This window comes from Lycium ferocissimum, chromosome 1 (genome assembly GCF_029784015.1).
Source record: "Lycium ferocissimum isolate CSIRO_LF1 chromosome 1, AGI_CSIRO_Lferr_CH_V1, whole genome shotgun sequence".
NCBI lineage: Eukaryota > Viridiplantae > Streptophyta > Magnoliopsida > Solanales > Solanaceae > Lycium > Lycium ferocissimum.
This window is the reverse complement of record NC_081342.1, coordinates 62,213,215-62,233,812: the sequence shown is the minus strand read 5'-3', so window position 1 is coordinate 62,233,812 and position 20,598 is coordinate 62,213,215. Positions and strand designations below refer to the sequence as shown.

The 20,598-nt window shown below is 32.1% G+C and overlaps 1 long non-coding RNA gene across 1 annotated transcript; it reads left to right on the top strand.

Moving 5' to 3' along the window:
- Positions 1–2,055: 2,055 nt before the first annotated feature.
- Positions 2,056–12,658, top strand: LOC132030482 (uncharacterized). The gene is made up of 4 exons (XR_009408053.1): positions 2,056–2,097; positions 2,340–2,425; positions 3,597–3,661; positions 12,568–12,658. It is a non-coding gene; the product is annotated as an uncharacterized LOC132030482 (long non-coding RNA).
- Positions 12,659–20,598: the final 7,940 nt, after the last annotated feature.

Genomic DNA, 20,598 nt, shown 5'->3' with positions numbered 1-20,598 from the left:
TATCTGCTGTTATTTTAGTGGGTGGCTATAGTAAACATTCCTATTAAATAAGCTCCAAAAACGTTCTTTCTTTTTTTTTGGCCAGTATACTGATTTTGAGTGTTCATGTTCCACATTGAATGTGAAAACCACTCAACACGTAAGGCATAATGGCATCAATAAATCCTTGAAGACAACTTCTTTTTTTTTTTTTTTTTCCAAATAAGAACACGTAAATTTCTTTAAAATTTAAAAAAAAAAAAAAAAAACCTACCAGAGAGAGAAAGTTGAAGACACAATTAACGTTTTTGGTTCTTCAATCTAAAGTTACACTCCAATTTATTTAAAGAGGAAGGCATGTCTTTTCTAAAAGAAGAACATTATTGCTCAAAATGACCCCACACACAGTACTCCACCTTTGTCTTTTTTGTGTTCCTTTTAAAAATAAAAAAATAAAAAAGTGCCGCTGCTTATGTTTATACTAATATATAATATAAAATGGTGTAAAGACTATCCAAAACCTCAAGATTTTTCTCCCGTTTGTGTTTATGAACTAAAGATTTAATTAATTAGGCAGAATAAAAAGAAATTAACAGCTTTCTAAAAGTAATCAACGATGTTTAAGGCATAATACGTAAGGTCAAATAATGAATGACCCAAAAACAGAAATGACATGAAATTAAGAATGAGAAGTACAAGTTGTTCAAAATAAATATAAGAATTAAGTACATAATAAAATAAAAACAACAGGTATAGTTTCCACTGTGGCCATCATGCCTAGATTTAATTTATCGTGTATTTATTTAAATACTACTATAAAAAGTTGTTTTACATAAACTACAATATTAGTATTAAATTAATTTTGCAACCAACTATTAGCGAAAAAAGTTGTGTCCTCGAACCTGGGAGAGTACTTAATTTTGCTTAACAATTATTTCAGTATTTCTTTTTACCAAACTTCTACAATTCTGTAAATTAGACTTTTAAAGGGGCTTTCCATTGAAGAACTACTCGTGTTAGATTACAAGAAACACATTGCTCCAAATTGGTCCCATACATAAAAAAAAATCTCGTTTATATCAAGTCAAGAATAAAGAAAGCCAACTCATAATCAATGAGAATTACTTGTAATTTAAGTATTTCTTTTTACCAAACTTTTACAATTCTGTAAATTAGACTTTTAAAGTGGCTTTCCATTGAAGAACTACTCTTGTGTTGAATCACAAAAAACACATTGCTCCAAATTGGTCCCACACATAAAAATAATCTCGTTTACATCAAGTCAAGAATAAAGAAAGCCAACTCATAACCACCAACTCATAACCAATGAGAATTACTTGTACCCTACATATTCATGTTTTTTTTTCTTACTCTTTTTTTTTTTTTAATTATTATTTAAACTAACGTACGCTTATTTCTCACAAATAGTACCAAGTAATTCTGGCCACCAAAATTTGAGCACTACATGTATTTTATTTATTTTTACTTTTTATATACTGACAATTCAAACCAGTTCGTGCACTTGTCGACTATTCGTTGGTAAAAGATTGCCTGCACTTTGTATTTACACCACATCAACACACACAGAACATGTGTTTGCTAATGCACGACTATTCAATTAAATATTTGTTATCTTTCACCAACACAAGTACCATATAACACTGTCTATGAAGATTTATGGACACCCTACCTATTCATGCATTTATAAATAGTATATAAAGAAGTCATTGTTCAAATCCATATATCTAGAGATAGAGAACCCCTCCCCAGCTCCTACCTCCCCAACCAAAAACCCTCCCAAAAACAAAAACAAAAAATGGCCTCCATGGTTTTTGCATCATCACCTTTGAGTGCTCAATCACTTGTCAAACTAAGAACAAACTCAAATTACCCTCGTTCTTCATGTTATGTTCCTTTACACTCCAAGCCAAATTCTTATGTACATTTATCCTACAACATTTCTCATATTGAGTCTTCCAAATCTTCATTTACCAAGGGTGATGGTTTCTCTAAATTTTCATTGCTAAAATTTCCAAGAGTTGCTTCAACATTAAAGCCAGCATGGGTGATATACACGGTGACTCCATATATCGTTTTAACGCATATAAACTTGAATAGGTGTCACAAAAATTGGGATAGAGGGAGTAGATACTAATATTATTTTATTTTAATACACTTGTTACCTCTTATAGTTCTTTAAAATCCTTTTGTTGTTTCAAATAGATTCAAGATTTGCCTTTCTGCTAAATTTTGTGCCAAAATAGTTAATATTATTTCATAGTTATATTTATAATCCTTTCCGTTTTGTACCTTTTGGGTAAACAATTAGTAATATATTAATTGTTTGTAATCTTTTACAGAAACAAGATTCTGTAAAACGTACAACTATCCCCCTCAGTCACTACACAGGGAAGGTTCTGCTAATTGTTAATATTCCTCAGCAAGGGTATATATCTCTAATCTCTTATCAAATACTATATGTATAATTGTTTTCATTATGTGAATTTCACTTTGCCCCTTCAAGTAAGTAATCGTACATTTTGCCCCCCTTTAACCATTCTTTTGTGACATGCACACTTTTGACCCTAAAATAATTGACCACTGCAAAAGATTTTCTATTATCTCGGATTTTTGTCTACTTCACGAGCCTTCACTGTCCCGTTTTAAAATTATAAAAAGTAATAAAAGAACTTCTGTAAAATGGTGCTTTTTTTTTTTTTTTTTTTTTTTTTTTTTTTTTTGCCTTCTAAAAATGGTGCTTGAAATTTAGGAATATGTTGGGAAAATTCTCCTTTTTTTTTTTTTTTTTTTTTTTTTTCGGTACATGATTGATAAGGGAATATAGGAAGGTCTAATTTGGGTAGCATTGCACACCAAGTGATGATAATGGAGCAGATTTTGAAGCAGGGATAATATAACTGATAATCACTTTAACATTTATTTTTTGTATCAAAGACATTAAATTATATTTTATGCGAGGAAGTTACTCAATTTTGCTTAAGTATAACAAATATTACTTATAAAACTCCCTTTATTTATAACCAAAAAGTCTTAAACATTGCTCAACTATCATACAAAATGTCTCTTTTGTTTTCTCTTATTAACTTTCAGTGATACTACTTAGACAAAACTAAGTGTCTTTTATGTTATAAAAAAGTAGTGTAGTGACTTTTGTGCAATAAAATAAAAAGTTGAGTTACCATCAATGAAATTTTAATCTAATTTTTATCATATATAGCCCGGAAATCAAATAATTGATCTTCAATTTTTAAGCAATTATGAATTAGCATGCATATACAGTCAAAATTTTCTATAACAACGTCGTTTGTTCGGATATCTTTTGACCGCTATAGCGAGGTGTTGTTATAGAGAACATATAATATAAGTATATAACATAATATGAAAGTCGGTTCCAAAGAAAACTTGACAGGAAAGATGCAGAAAGTCCAAAGCCAAGGATTTTTTTTAATGCGTATGTGGGATAGTAAAATATTGTTATAGAAAATGACTGTTATAGAGAGGTCTGACCGTATATTATTTCATGATTTATCATTATTTATTTTATGTAAGAGGAAAATTAAATGCATTCATGTGTTATGTTCAATTTTTCCTTTCAGTTCTAAATGGTCAGAATCGGAGATCAATTATCTCAATGAGCTACGTCAAACGTACTACACGAAAGGTATCTTTTTTCACTTCTCTTTAATTATCTTTGTCTTCTATACTTGACGGTAATATATAATTTATAAATAGTAAAATATAACTTTATTTTTACATGAAGTGATCAAAAACACATTTTAATCAATTAAATGTTAAATATGCTGAATCATATACACAAGGATCAAAAATAAATATTATCCCTTTTGAAAATGTCTAGTAATTTTTTATTTTCTTTTAGACTTTCTAGTTTTGGTTGAGCATAAAACTAAGTAGGGTATTTTGAATTAATTTTAAGTGATACAATGTTTTGGATGCAACATGATACCAGAGAAAGTAAGGTATTTTGAAAATAACTATACTCCCTATGTTTCAAATTATATGATTTAATTTGATCCGAAAGTTAAAAAAGAAAAAAAGATTTTAAAAATTTGTTATTTTAAATATGCCATCACATTTAAGTGCTTATGTGACTTCTGAAACTAATGTTCTTAAAATTGTCATAACATTTGTGTGATTATAAAACCTTATCACTAAGAGTAAAATGAAAAGCTTGAATTAAACGCACCATCTTAAATTTAGAATAGGGCCCATCTACCAACCATCCTAATGTTGGTAATAGTTCTAGTACGCCAACAAATATCACGCCCTACCACAGTCTCAAAAACAAAACAAAAAAAAAATTGAGGTACAAGGATCAACAAATCAAATTTCCGTGTGGATTAGGAGTTAGGACATCCATTTTTATTTTAAAACTAAAATTAAGTATACATATTTAGATAGTATATTAAAATATTTTAAATTAATAAGTGGTTAATATATATATATCATAAAGGATATGCATTGAAGAGTTATTTCAAGGGTAAGAATAATGGTAGGAGATATTAGAAGAGTTTCCCGAAACAATGAGTTTACACCATAATTCTATATTGAATAATTTGTTTTTTCTTGGTTATGAATGAGTTAGGGAAAAGTATTCAAAACACACTCAAACTATGGCCAAAATTGCCATAACACACCTCAACTTTGCGGGGGTCCTATGACCCCCCTGGACTTATTTTTTGTGTATTATTTACGCTTTCAACCGGACAAAGTCACTCAAACGAGTTTGAGTGTATGCACGCGCTCATAAAGTTAAAACCAGACGGGTCATTTTCATTATTTTGCTTTCCAAAATTTGAAATCCAAAATTCTTACTCACCTTCCACTCGATTTCTACCATTTTAATCACTCAAATACCATTTTATTTCGCAAAAAGTGTGAATCATAGTTAAACTAAGTTTAGGTGGTAACATCGCGGTGGATTTTGACCCGAAATTGTCGATTTATCTTCAAGGTAGTGTCAAGATTTTAGTGAACTGAAAAAATACCAGGTTAGTTGTGTTTTTTGTCAGTATTGTACGCGTAAAGTTTATTTTTTTTCTATATTATATAGGATTTGTGACATTGTCATATGAATTTCTAGGGTTTGTTAAAAAATTATGGGTTTTTCCTAGTTTAAAGGGTTATTTGGGGTTAAGAGATGTGTAATCTTATGTCGTGTAGTATTACTTGTTGTAAGTGCGTCCAATTTATTTTCACCTAAAATGTGATTTTGGGGGTCATTTTGGCCTTGTAAAAAAATTTAATTGTTGTTATTTGATGTGTGTGTGGGGTTGTGATTGTTGTTGACCATCTATTGTTATTGTATATGTGTGGTACTAATTGTTTGTACTATTATTGAATTGTAATTTCAGGTATGAGTGGGTTTGTATTAGTAACATTGAGATGGTATCATGGTGGGGTTTGGATGTCGTAGTGGCAACCAAAGTATGAAGGTGGACAAATAACGAGTTTTTGGATATTGATGTGGATAGGATGTCCTTTTTTGAACTAAGGGATTATATTAAAGAACTAGGGTATACTACAAGTTGTTCATTTTGTGTTAGGAGACCTAATAGTGGAAGTGTTGTAGAAATCCAAGGCGATAGGGACATTTTGGAAATTTCACAAAGTTTTGAAAATGGGGATACTATTGAAATCTATGTCCGTCGTGATGGTTGATAATTTAGATAATGTAGATGGTCCCATTGCTTTTTTGGAATACACTAGCCCCAATGAGAAATCTTTGGCTGCTTTTAATGAAGAAAGGGATGGGGGTATCCAAGAAGGGAATGGGTTTGCTTTTAATAAAGAACCACTATCGGCACAAAGATCGAACCATGCCTCGCTTAAATTTTTCGAAAACTATTAAGTAGTGAATTTCCTATTCTTGAAATACGATGATACGAGTCTAACCAAGTTGAACAATTTAATGAACATGATGCGAACATGAAAGTGATGATGTTCATGAAGAGTGCATAAATTTGAGGGCTGAAAGGAGGTCATATCGCAGGAGGAAAAAAGAGAAAGGATACCAAATCGGAGAAATTCACATTGGTGAAGTTGGTCCGTATCCGGGCTTTGATGAAGCGCTACCTCGATACAAGCTTGAAAGGTAAGGTTGCGGGGATGAGCCGGTGCGTATTTACGATGCATATAGTGTTGAATCGGATACGGATGATGAGTCGGGGTCTAGAGGGCTAGGAGAAGGATAATTTTTGACCATTGAAAAAGTGATGTGGGAGTTGGGGATGGTTTTTGAGGATGTGAATGAGTTTAGGGATCTTTGTTACAAAATATGCACTTCAAAGGGGTGTGATTAGAGAAATTTGTCAATGAGCCCAAAAGGTTAGGGTGAGGTGTAGGGATGGTCGCCCATGGCTGCTATATGCAAGTCTTGACAAGAAGACTAATGATTTCATGATCAAAACCTACAATCCTAAACATAGGTGTGTCAAGACTACCAGAAATTACATGTGCAATGCTAAGTACTTGTCTAAGCATTACAAGAATAGAATTATTGAACAACCAAACATTAGGATTTTCAAGTTTCAGCAGTTGATTAGGGAAGAACTTAACATACATGTTGGAAAAACCACTGCCAGAAGAGCTAGAGCTAAAGTACTCCAAGAAATCATGGGTGATCATGTGTTAGAGTTTGGAAGAATATTTGACTATAGGGATGAAATGTTGAGGACTAATCCTGGGAGCACTTGTGTTGTTAAGGTTGTTGACTTTGGTGAAAGTGGTAGGTTGGTGTTTGAAAGTTTTTATATTTGCTTTGATGCTTTGAAAAAATGCTTTTTAGGTGGTTTCAGAAATGTATTGGTTTGGATGGTTGTTTCTTAAAGGGAATAACCAAAGGACAAAACATTGCTGCTGTTGCTAAAGATGCTAATAATCAAATGTTGCCTATTGCTTGGGCTATAGTGGAATATGAGAATAAGAACACTTGGACATGGTTTTTGAAATTGTTGATAGCTGATTTGGGAATGGGAGATGGCAGCAACTACACTGTGATATCAGACATGCAAAAGGTATGACAATCACTTTTTTTTTCTTCATTTAGTTTCTGTCCATTCATATATAATTGTTTCTCAAAATTGTAGGGGCTTCAATCAGCTATGAAAAAATTGTTACCACTGGTGGAGCACAGGACGTGTGCAAGACACATCCTAGCCAACTGGGCAAAAGGATGGAGAGGTCTTCAAAAAAGGAACCAATTCTGGAAGTGTGCAAAAAGCACCTTTGAAGGAAAGGTGAAGATAAATCTGGACAAAATGAAACAGCTTGGTACTGCCAAGGATGGTAAGGATATTGTTGCGGTTCTTGTCTTTCGCCCAATTGAAACTTGGTGTAAATTGTACTTTAGAATCGACATTAAGTGTGATAGTGTAGACAATAATATGTCGAGAGCTTCAATGCACGGATTTTAGGACCAAGGCATAAAACCATTATCACTATGCTTGAAGAGATTAGAGTGAAGGTAATGACTAGAATAGGTCGGTTAGTCAATTTCAAAAACATGGTTAACCAATATATCTCCGATGGCACCGAGGGTACTAGAAATCAACATAAAGAAGTCAATGGAATGTAATATTGATTTCAATGGTGAGAGAGGGTTTGAAATTAGTGATGGGCCATATCAACATACTGTTGATTTGAGAAATAGAACTTGCAGTTGTAGGGCCTGGATGCTCAAGGGAATACCATGTCAACATGCCCTTGCTGCCATATTATATAAGAAGTATGAACCCATTGACTTTGTTGATTGCTACGTAAGGAGACCTACTTGAGGACTTATTGTCATTTTCTTCAACCAAATCACCAATATGAAAATGTGGCTCGAGTCCAATAACCCCTATGTTGCACTTTGTTGTAAAGCCTATGCCTTGTTACAAAGAAGGCCAGGAGAAGAGAAGCCACTGAGTCAAAAAGATATGGTAAGTTGTCAAGAAAAGGAGTTGACATGACTTGCAGCATTTGTCATGGTAAAAACCATAATAAAAGAGGCTGTCCTTTAAAGGTATGAGCTTTTAAAGTAAACTCTGTTTTTTATACTCTTTGTAGTAATGGTTTTGATTTGACACTACTGTTTTTGGTAGGATTCTGGTAGAACAAGCTATGGTAATTTACCAGATATTGTTGTTAAAGATCTGCTAAGCTTTGCGAATCAAGTGCTACACACAAGAGCTAGGGGAAGGCCAAGAAAGACAACTCCAACACGAAGCACCAAAGAAAATAGGGGAAGGCCAAGGAAAAATCCATTAACTTCTGATGCACCAGCAAGAGCAAGTGCAAGGCCAAAGAGTACTTTTGAAGCACCACCAACAGCAAGTGCAAGGCTCAAAAGTACTTCTCAAGCACCAACAAGAGGTACGGGAACAAGGAGGACAACTATTACTGCTAAATGGTTTGAAAATGCAACAAGTTATGCTGCACCTGTTGCAGCCAATGCACCTGATCAACCTGCTGCTTCTCAGTCTAATGTGAGTAGGGGAAGACCAAGAAAAACCTCTCAAGCTTCTAGTGCTGCACCTGTTGCAGCCAATGCACCTGATCAACCTGCTGCTTCTCAGTCTAATGTGAGGAGGGGAAGACCAAGAAAAACCTCTCAAGCTTCTAGTGTAACAGCTGTTGATAATGAAAGAAGAAGAACTACCCCTTACAAAAGGCCTAGGACTGTTGGAATGGGTATATTTGGGGGGAAAATGGATTTACAACATACAATGTAAGAGCTGAAATATTTGTTGGAATGGGTATATTTGTTGCAAGTGAGTTTACTAACTATAAACAATTATTTTGCTTTGTCTACAGCATGGCTTGCCAAGTAGTAGGATAATTGATGTTGCTCCAAGAAAGCATATAAGGTCAGCTGATGTTACTGATGACCTTGGTCACAAAGCAAGGACTGGAGTGAGGTGGAAGGGCAAAGTAGCAATGACATCAAGCCAGCTTGAAGAGATGAGGGTAAAAAAAGGAAAAAGTGACAAGAATTAACTCGCAGACAAAGGATCCATGGAAGTAGTGTTAATATGTTGGTAGTTGGTAGAACAAGTTAATGTAGTTGGCAGTTTTTGCAGTTCATAAACAAACTAAAGTAGCTGTGGTTTAGATGCTTGTTTTGTGACATTATGCTACTGCACTTGAATGTTGCATCATCATGAATGTGATGCACTACTTTTGTACAAACTTATATTGGTGCAATTGTTTATATATAGCAAGGTCTGTTTCTATTATTAAGTCCTGTTTTGATTCTTTGCACATGTTTAATGTCCAGAATGTCTGTTTCTATTTGAAATTGTTGGTGCACATTTTTAATGTCCAGAATGTGCAACCTATGTTGGTGCAGCTGTTTCTTTTTGAAAGTGCAGTTTATGGACCAAGTGAAATCTGGTCATGCATTTGAACTACATTAGTCAAGCATTTTGAACGAAATTAATGTTGCTTACTAAATGTGGTCAAGCTTTTGACCGGATTTAAAGGTGGTCAACAACAGCTAAGGTGGTTAGGGGTTAAGTAGTGGGGAATTTATTGCAAAACACATTATAAATATAGGCTTTCACTCACACTCTAATACTATGAAATAGCATTCTACAACAACCTCTAACATGAGCCTTGATTCGAAAATGGTAGCTTATTTTGAGAAAAAATTGACCAAATCATACATCGAAAAGGATGATTTCGTTAGTATTCATCTAATTTATTTGTTATTTTCAATTGTTATTTTAGTTTTAGTAATCACATGTTTTTCTGCACATCCTTCCAAGTAGCATTCTTGAATTTCTCCCAGACGATGACCGTGAAGCTGTTGTAATTTCTGAAAGAGGTGCGTACAAAATGAAATACAAAGTTGGTGCTCATACGCGGCTCTATCAAGGATGGAAAGAATTTATAGATGCTAACGGATTCAGGACAGGGGATGTATTGTGTTTCAAGGCCTGTGACACTGCTAGGGACCGGATACACTTCCTTGTTGAAAAAAAAAAGGAGATCATAGAAATAGATTAGACTGGTCTCCGCGTTTTCAATTTAAGCAAGGTTTATGTTGGAGCACATGTAACACCTTTGCTTTCTAAATTAAAGGGATTTCATTCATCAATTTCGAACTTACATTAAACACAAAACAAAAGAAAACTAGAAAGGATTTCCTAACATACATTAACCACAAGACAAAAGAAAAGGGAAAAGTAGTTCCTAACTAACATTAACCACAACACAAAAGACATTTTTCCAAGCACTGCCTACCTAACATCAAGCACAAAACTAAACCATTCAAGTTCAAAAATACAAGAAACACTAAGGCAATTGGTCATGACAAGTTGAAGCATTTCCTCGCATTAACCAACTGATCTAACTAGCAAAACAAAACAAGATACAAAATGTGAAAATCAAATTAGAGCTAAAGTTGTTGATCCCCTTCTTTTTCGATTTTATCTCTGTAGCATTTTCAATTTCGCCCAAATTAATCACACTTGATTGTTCTTCCATCTCCTTCATTTTCATATCACCTGAGACAAATTGTTCTTCCATTTCAATCTCTTTCAACATCTCGGCAATTTCGGAACTTCCACATCCTTCTTCCATCTCCTTAATTTTCTTCTCTTTTGAAGCTAATTCTCCATGCATCTCCTTCATTTTGATCACCAACTTTGGAATAATGTATTTCGATCTTTCATCAACTTTGGAAAGATCCCTCCATCGAAAAAATTTACACTTCTTCGAACCATAATAAGGGCAAGACCAATATTTTCTTCCGGGATTGTTGTCGGACCAGGAAGTCTTCAATGGGAGCAACACACCATGACTGCATCGCACCTCCGCATTCAACATTGGATCTTCATTGTCCATACAAAGCTTATTCAAATCCAATCTTGTTTCTTCCATAGCTAACCCGAATTTTTAATCAGAAATTTGGGGAAAGAAATTGTAAGAATCCAATCTTGGGTAAAAATTGAAACATAAAGAGAAGAAATTTACCACAAAATTTGGGGAAGAACTCAATGTGGAAATTGATGAAATTAATGGAGTTGTGTAAATCAAAAAGTGTGTTTTAAACTATATGGAAGCACGTGATGTATGTTATTATTAAACCATATATATGATTAGAAAATAATGGAACTTTTACTTAAACTATATGGAAGCACCCTAGAAAATAAGAATTTTTACAAGCAGGAGTAATACAGAATATAGTCATTGCATATTTACCTCGGCAAAGAATTGCAGAGCCTAAATGTGCATTTCAGATGTCTAGGCTCTTCCCAAAAGAATGACATGATAAATGAAAATGTAATGCATATTATTAAAATAAGGCAGTTGAAATAGAGTGATATGGGAATGTTATGTGACAGGAGGATACCCGCTAAACTAAAAAGGAATTAAGTTCTATAGAAAGGTTGTAAGTGTCGCAGAACGGTGTATGAGAATGAATGTTGAGCTTTATGTCCCTACATATTTACAAGATGAGCTAGTGCTGTAGAGGTACAAATTACGATGAATGTATCTTATAAAATTAGACAAGATCAATGCACCAGTACATAAATTAGGTGAAATCCTAATGATTGAATGTGTTAAGAAAGAATGTGGTAGATCTAAAACATATATAGTGAGGTAGTCTTAAAGACGTACAATCTTTTGGAATTCATGCAAATTAGCAATAAATTGATCATAATGAATGTAACTTTTTTTTTATATATATATATATATAAATGATATCAACTAGTGAAATTAAAATTTAGTTACAATTATACGCTTACATTTTAAGTTCAGTATTTCTTAAGAATCTCTTTCTTTTTGTTTAGCGATTATTATGTTAGGAGAAATGATATAGACTTAAGTATTAAAGAACCTCCAAGTTATTAAATATTGGAATGAAATAGGTCAAAATTAAGTAAAAAAAGATACTAAATTAGAATTAGATAGTCATAGCCAACTAGTTAGAGATTGAAATGTGTTGTTCTAGTAATTGTATTTGCTTGAATTTGTTTTGATTTTAATTTTCAAAATAGTCATATCATTTATAATATTTATTTTAAAAGAAATACATATATGGTTGCAGTTTATCCAAAACAAAGGACATATAGCACCAAAAAGTTAAAATAACTTTCAGAAGATATAATACATAGACAGACCCTCAAACTTGGCCTCAGCCGGAAAGTATGTCCTCCCACTTTCTTTGGGTGTGCACAAGTAGGCACCTCAATTTGCATAAAGTTGAACTCCTAAACACAAATGTTGATGTGACACTACGGTGGCACATAAATTTTGGAGTTGTCTAAATGATCATTTGTAAGTTGGAGTGTTCAACTGACAGAGTGGAGACAAGTTGAGGTACCTACTTGTGCATACCCAAAGTTGGAGTGCATATTTGGCAGCTGAGACCAAGTTTGAGAGCTTATTTATGTATTGTGCCCTTTCAAAATAAAGCACAACTATACTATAACAGATGTTTGAAAATCAAACATAAAGCATATAGCTAACTGAATTATATTTTCGTACCGTTTTCTGTTTCTAACTGAATTATAGCATAAAGCATAGTTTTTTTTTTTTTTTTTTTTTTTTTTTTTTTAGGATTTGAAGTTTTAGGATTTTTGTATGACAAGAATGAACTCGATGGAAAACAAGAACATGGAGGATCTCATACATCTGTTTTTACAAGAGTTTTTGGTTGGCATCATGACAAGAATGAACACGAAAATTCAGAAGCAGAAATTCTTAAAATTCTTGGCGAAGTTGAATTTCCAATTTTCGGGAAGGTAGGCTCTAATTTTTCTTTTGTGTGGACGATATGATATTTTATACTTATTAACCTGATTAATCTAGTTTGTATTAACCTGATTAATCTAGTTTGTCTTGCATAATAAGACTCATTAAAGAGGGAATCTCTCCCTCTAGAAGATCTCATAATTTATGGATCGAACCCAAAATATCTTTAATCATGAGTAGAAGGATCTCATACACCTATATTTTTAAATATATATTTAAGAAGTATTTAAGTGAATAAATAATTTTCTACTCACGAAATGCAACGTCCATTTTACCTTTGACATTTTATATTTCTCCATCTATATAATTCCTTTTTTTATATTATATTGAAAATTTTATTTTTCGACCTAGATATTTATAGATTTTTATTTAAATTCATTAACATCATTAGGTTACCGTTTGGTCCCATAATGTGTGTTTTATGAATTTTACATGCAAAATCTAATTATATATATATATATATATATATATATATATATATATATATATATACACACACACTATATGTGTTTGTGTTAATTATTCACTTTTGGTAATAAAGAAATTAATTACCGTATATATATAAATATAATTTTTTTTTTGTGTGTGTGTGTCTCTGTGTGTGTGTGTGAGAGAGAGAGAGAGAGCGTGTGTGCGCGCACTTGTGTATGTATTTAAGTTTCACTTGTCTCTTATTGTCTATAGGCTATATAGATAAACGAATTTTCATTGTCATCAATCAAATGCTTTTTTAAATTATAATTTAAAATTTATTCATCATATAAATAGATAATCTTTTAACAAATTTATTATAAGATATACCTCTATTTTTATTGATTATTTTTACAAAATCTAATAAAATATGTTTATATATATTATATATGAGATTTGATGTTAATTATTCAATTTTGGTAATAGAAGAAATTTTATATATAAACACTATATATATATATATATATATATATATATATATATGAACATATATATATTTGTGTGTGTGTGTGATTGTGTGTGTGTGTGTGTGAGAGAGAGAGAGATAAAGACATTATATACTTACTCAGGAATACTCATTTTGTCTGTGGAAAAAGAAATAAAAATCAAAGAAGATTTCGAAGCAATTCTAGTACAATTAAAAGGGAATCGCTAAGAAGCACTACCCTCGGTTTGACTATGAAACGTTAAAATCGCAACCCATGCAATTTTTGGTGATTATTTTTATAGTACCTGGACAACGAAAATCGCTATAATATAAAGGTATTTATTCCATTAAAAGAGTGATGAATCAATTCAGAATATATGAAAGATAGCCTTAATATTTTTTTTGTCTCTATTTATGTGATATTTTTCACTTTTTAAGAGTTAATTTGACTAAATTTTGAAGTGAAATTGAATAAGATTAACTCAATATTTTAAGATTAAAATTTATATACTTAAAACTACATGAAAAGTACTATAAGTTACAACTTTTCTCATATCAATTTAATAAAAAAATACATCTTAAAATGACAAAAAAAGGTTGATACTTAATAATGAAAGTTAAAAAGTATAAACATAATTGGGATAGAGGGAGTAGCATTTTTGGTCCCTAAGTTATTGGTAGATTGTCCTTTTGGTCCTTGAGATATATGACCCAACATATTTAACTTTCAATTAATTAAAATGTGTTTTTTTATCCCCCTATATAGAAAATATGTTATATTTGACTATGTATAAAATTATATTACCGTTAAATATGATTAAACAATACAAACTTAACACTATACATGAGTAACTTAGTGGTGAAACAATTGGTTCATTTGTGAATATTCGCAAGCAAAGGGATCAAAAGTGCACAATTCAATTAATTGAAAGTTTGATGTACTTAATCAAATATATAGGGACTAAAATTAAAATTTATGAATAACTAAGGGACCAAAAATGATATTAATAATTTTTAATTTCTTATTTCAATTCAATTCGGACGTCATTTTCTTAATTGATTTCACATAACATTTAATTAAAGGTACACAATTACTACAAATTATACTCTATTTTTTATAATTAAAAATACAAATAAAAAAACTTTGAAAAAAAGGTCAAAACTATTTCTCATATCAATTTGGAAAAAATACCCCTCTCATCATTAAAATTTTCAAATATACTTGAGGAAAATTATCCCCCAAAATAACGCGTAATTTTTTTAAAGTTCATCATTTAAGTTGGGATAAATAATAACCCATAAGATCCCCTAATTATTCAAACTTCATACCTTACGTCCTTAAGAGATATATGAGTTATTATTTACTTTCAATCAATTAAAATGTGTTTTTGGTCCCTCTATGTTTAAAAAAAATATGTTATATTTGGGATATATATAGAACGGGTATATTTGAAAACTTTAATGACAAGAGGGGTATTTTTGACCCAAAATAAGTTCGGAGGATATTTTTAACCCTTTTTCCAAAGTAGAGGGGTATTTTTGACCCTTTTCCTATTAAAAATCGCCCATATACACGCATGAAAAAGTTGAACAGAAATGTCGTTTAACATTAGAAGGTTTAATTTATATCAAATATCGATTGGGACTAAAATTAAAATTTAAAGAAAGGACCAAAAAGATTTTTCTTACTCCCTCCGTTCACTTTTACTTGTCCATTATGGACTTTGCACACTCCTTAAAAAATTATAAATGATTGCATATTTTACCATTATACCCATATTAATTGATGTACAATTGCGTTGAATTTGGAAAATGATTTGGAATGACTAATTAATGCTAAGGATAAAATAGGAAAAAAAAATATTTTTTCTTGATATGCGAAAGTAGACAAACAAAAGTGAAAATCTATTTTGGAATAGTAGATAAGTAAAAGTGAACGGATGGAGTATATTGTATAGTTTTTAACATGAAATAGCATTGAATTGGAACAAAAGCCTGTCCTCATTAAGGGTAAGATTAAAAGTTTCAATTAAATAGTTTTTAGATATTAAAATGAATCATTCTTTTTGAAATGGAAGGGTAAAGAAATTATTTATTTTTCCTATAAAAATGAAAAAACAGTAATTCAAATACTAAAAACAATGGAGTATATGTCTGATGAGTTATATTTTCTTGAGTTAATTTTATCATTCCCAAGCAGAATCATAGTTTGGAACTTTGGTTTCGGGACTCATAATTAAATTTAAGAAGTAATGAACCATTATTTTAATACAAGTAATCAAAATTAATCAATTACCAAATTGTTACATTTTTACTAACTTCAGATGCAAAACAAGCAGGCCAATATATATATTAAATATTCCTTGTCAAAATTTCATTTATTCGTTTAAATTGAAGTTTACTTTTTATTCGTTCAACTTGAAGTTTACTTTTTTAGAATTAACGTCAAAGTTGACTCTTTGTTTTTCAACTATTTCCAGGATGCCATTGATGAATATTTTAAAGACAGATGAAACAGGGTGGCCATCAGCAAAGTTGACATATTCTTGAGGTTGTTTTATGGAGTGCTTTGGTAGGAAAAGATGTTTAAATTAAACAATTTACATCAAAGTTAATGATGTATTGCTCATATTGTGTGTACGTCGTAGTAAAATTATGTACTTGGGATACATGTTATGAATAAATAATGTGGGTAATATTTTTACGTATTTATTCCTAAGTTTTACCTGAGCTCTCGCACTTCCTTTGTTCACGCCTCAACAGCGCGGCGGCGGTCACTGTTCACAACAGCGGCGGCGACTGCTCTTCCAAAATTTCGGCGACGACTTCACATGGTAAGTATTTCTCTCTGCTGCTGTTGCTCGTTTGGTTGTTTGTGGTTGCTGTTTTCCTAGGATAATCTGGTTCATTTTGAATGTGTTGCTGATCATCAGTTTCCTGCCTTCTTTAAAGAGCATTCCTATGCCATGATTGAAGCTGACTCTCACACTTTGTGTGATTGAGTTGCAGCTTTGGTTCAAAGAACACACAGATGCCATGCTGACTCTCACGCGTGTGTGTGATTGAGGCCGTGACTAGGCTCGTTGTCGCGTCTTTGTCTTGATCTTTCATTTTCTTGCTATTTTTGGGTTGTTGGTCTCTCTCGGATTTGGGATTGCATTTCTTGATTTATGGGTACTTTCTTTTTAGCTGAATTGATGAAACTAAAATATGGATATATTTTTGATTTGTGTAGGATGAGTTAGTTTTGACTTGGGGTTTACTTTAATCAAAATCCTTGTCATTATTCTCCTTTTAACTGAACAATGAGCTAGTTATATTATTCTTTCTTTTACTTTTAATCACTAGGGAATTCTTGTCATTTTCCAATTTGGGTTTGGTGTTTTGATCAGTTAATTTGTCTGTGATGTTCCACTACCTTGTCCTCTGTGTCACTATCGAGTTGAAATGTTTGTCAAGAAGCTCGAACTTTAATGCTTTACAATTGTTTCTATTGAAATTGTGTGTTAGAATGTTTAGATCTTTGATATGAATCTTAATTTAGAATTGTTCTACTAAGCTTGAGTAGAAGTAGTTTGTACGATCTTGTATGATATGAGATTGTAGGTGCATCATAATTTAGCAAGCTTAAATATAAGTCCGGAAGTTTGTCGATTGTGCTGATTTATTTGCATAGTGAAAGACCTTAGGTGTTCAATTATGTAAGAGCTGTGAATGGCGAGCCATTTGTTGCTTGCAATGTCTGTGCCTTCCTCGTTTCATTACGGCTACTTGTTCGAATCTTCTTCTTGCCACAGTTTCAGCTGCGTTCACTGAATTGAAAACACCGAATTGAAAAAACCGAAACCGAACCGAACCAAACTTCAAAAAACCGAAACCGAAAGAACCGAACCGAACTAGTTTGGTTCGGTGTTTGGTGTCCACGTTCAAAACACCGAACCCGAAATAGCCGAACCGATGTATGAGAAAACCGAACCGAAGAACCGAACGCCCACCCCTACTTTTAAAAACATATGGCCCAACACTTCTAGTTATACTTTTAGTTTATATACCTGGTTAGGGTGTATCCAATGTATTAGCTCGGAATTTGGTTAGATTATGTATGTGTTAAAAAAAATTCATAAAATGCGTATAAATAATAGATTTTGAACCCATTAAACTTTGTGGACATAATCACTGAAAATTGAATTACCGAGTGGAACCGAAATTTCGGTAATGCAATATTTTGTAATTCGATAATTAATACGGTATTCGGTATTCGATTATGGTAATTTAGAATTTAGGTAATTAATTTCAGTATTCAATTTTGATAATTTGATAACCAGTACCCAGGTATTCATGGCAAACAATGATGTTGGAATTTGCTGTTTTCCGTTTTCTTTTTCGTACTCTCTTCTACAATTTATAAATTACGTAATAAGTAATGTACGAATATAAAAATATAGTAACCTGCAAATAATGTCTAATAATGGAACCCCTTTTTCTTTTAGATTAAATACATATGTATATGTGATCACAAATGTTTGGATGAATTTTTCTAGTCCGTATAAACATTATAAGAAAAAAAAATGTTTAAAGTACATATTTGTTCATATATGATCACTGCTGTGTAAATAAATTTTTTTTGACTATTTGTTTTAACCAAAATCTTTATTACCATCTTAAGCTATACTTAACTGGTTTCTGCTTTTTTCATTATTGTTCTGTTTCTCTAAAATTTAAAATATAATACTGGTTAGTCAAATATAGAAGATATAATTATAGAAATATCGGAATTTACCGTGCCGAAGTTTGATTTATCGTACCGGATTGAACTTTTGAAAGTTAGGTATTTGGTATTTACTTTCAGTATCGATTATTGAATTACCAAAACCAAACTTTGAAAATATCAAACGGCCGCCCCTACCTGGTATATAATATTGTACACTAAATTTATACAATGTATCAACCTTGTATAAAAAGTATAATAATGTATAAGAGGTGCTTATGCAAACTTTTACACTATTATACAAAAACTGTGATTCGTTTCCTACAACTGCAACTGACGAAAAATTGGTCAAAAACATCACCAAATAGCTTAAATCTTCATAAATAACTTCATATTTTAACCAAAACTTCAAAATGACATCCCCAAAGAACCATTTAAATTCATTGTCTCATACTCTGGAAGGTTATAGGGATACTTTTGGGGATTATCCATCACCATTAGCCAATTAGAAGAGATTTCAATGAACGGCGGGATATTAAATCTAAAATTAATGTCCACAAGTTGATATCGCAAATTTTCGAAATATGGAAAGGTTGGTTTGCATGCAGATCTGGGGATCAAAAAAAAAGTTTCCCTATAATAGAATGGAACTTTAGATACTCCGGAACGTTAAGACTATCTTAACAATGTCATTTCCTAATAGCATAATATATAGATAAACACCTTAATTAGGTCTCAACTGGCAACTTTCAACTTGTTGAGTACAGTAGTTAGAAAGTTGTTAGTCATTATAGTTAGTAAGTTAGTATTAGCCGTTGGTGACTAAGTAGAGGATTAGTTAGTTAAACTAATTGAGATAATGATGAAAAACACATCCCAAGTATCACATTTTTTTGAGTTTCCTACCTGAACTATCAAGTGTGAGAGTTTCCTACCTGAACTATCACCAACTAGTTTACAAAACACACCTCAACTATCGGTTGACAATCACCAACTAGTTTGCAAAAGACACCTCATTAAAAGTGAACAAAGTTGTGTTTGCAAACTAGTTGCTGATAGTTTAGGTAGGAAAAGTGAACAACTGATAGTTGAGGTGTGTTTTGCAAACTAGTTGTGATAGTTTAGGTAGGAAACTCTCACAATTGATAATTCATGAAGGAAACTCAAAAAGAGGCGATACTTGAGGTGTGTTTTTGACGCTTAACTCTAAACTAATTCTATTCTTTAACTATATATATATATATATATATATATATATATATATATATATATATATATATATATATATATATATATATATGGAGCCTTGTACTCATTCAACACAAGTTTGATAATATGAAAATATCATCTTCTCTCTAAATTCTCATCTTGTTCTTGGATTCACCATTGATGAATCCTCATCATTCTTTATGGTGTCGGAGCACAGCTGATTGAATCAGCAGATTTGATCTGAAATTTAGTCAAGATCTTGACAAATTCTTATTGTGAAATTCAATTCAATTATGAGAATATTCTAGGGTTACGATTGTAACCGTTCACACAGTGAATCAATTCTACTCATTTACGGTTGAATTCTGAATCTGTTTGATAGATTTGAGTCTCATTGTCAAGTTCTGAAGATATGGCGATAAACAACAATGCAATCAATGTTTCAAATGCAAAAAACAGTTCACAAAGTACTACTGCAATTCTTGCAACTAATATACAAGCAATGGATCATAATCATCCACTATATTTGGCATCAATTGATGTGAGTGACATCAACTGATGTGAGTGGTACTATCATCAACAAGAAGGAACTTTGATTATAGAGACAAGCAGAGAAGGACAGACCCAAGTGAACACAATGTTGTGGCTGAAGGGGAGTGGAACTCTCAGAACCTATCTCAAATGTGTGGATATCAGCAACATGGTCAAGGAACCAATAGCTACAATGTACAACAAGTTCAACCAATTACCACCACTATTGGTGTGCCCAACACAAATATAGGGAATATTGTCTTACCAACAAATGCAGGGAATATTTTTTTACCTCCAAAGTTCACTCAGGAGCAGTATAAACAAATTTGCAAGATGGTTGAATAGAATCAAGGCAACAATATCTCTGCTAATTCAGTGAATATGTCAGGTAACATTAGTGCTCCGGTTGTAAAAATAATCCTCCTTCATGTTGGATTATTGACATAGGGGCTAATAATCACATGGCCTCAAATGTTGAGTTACTAAAATA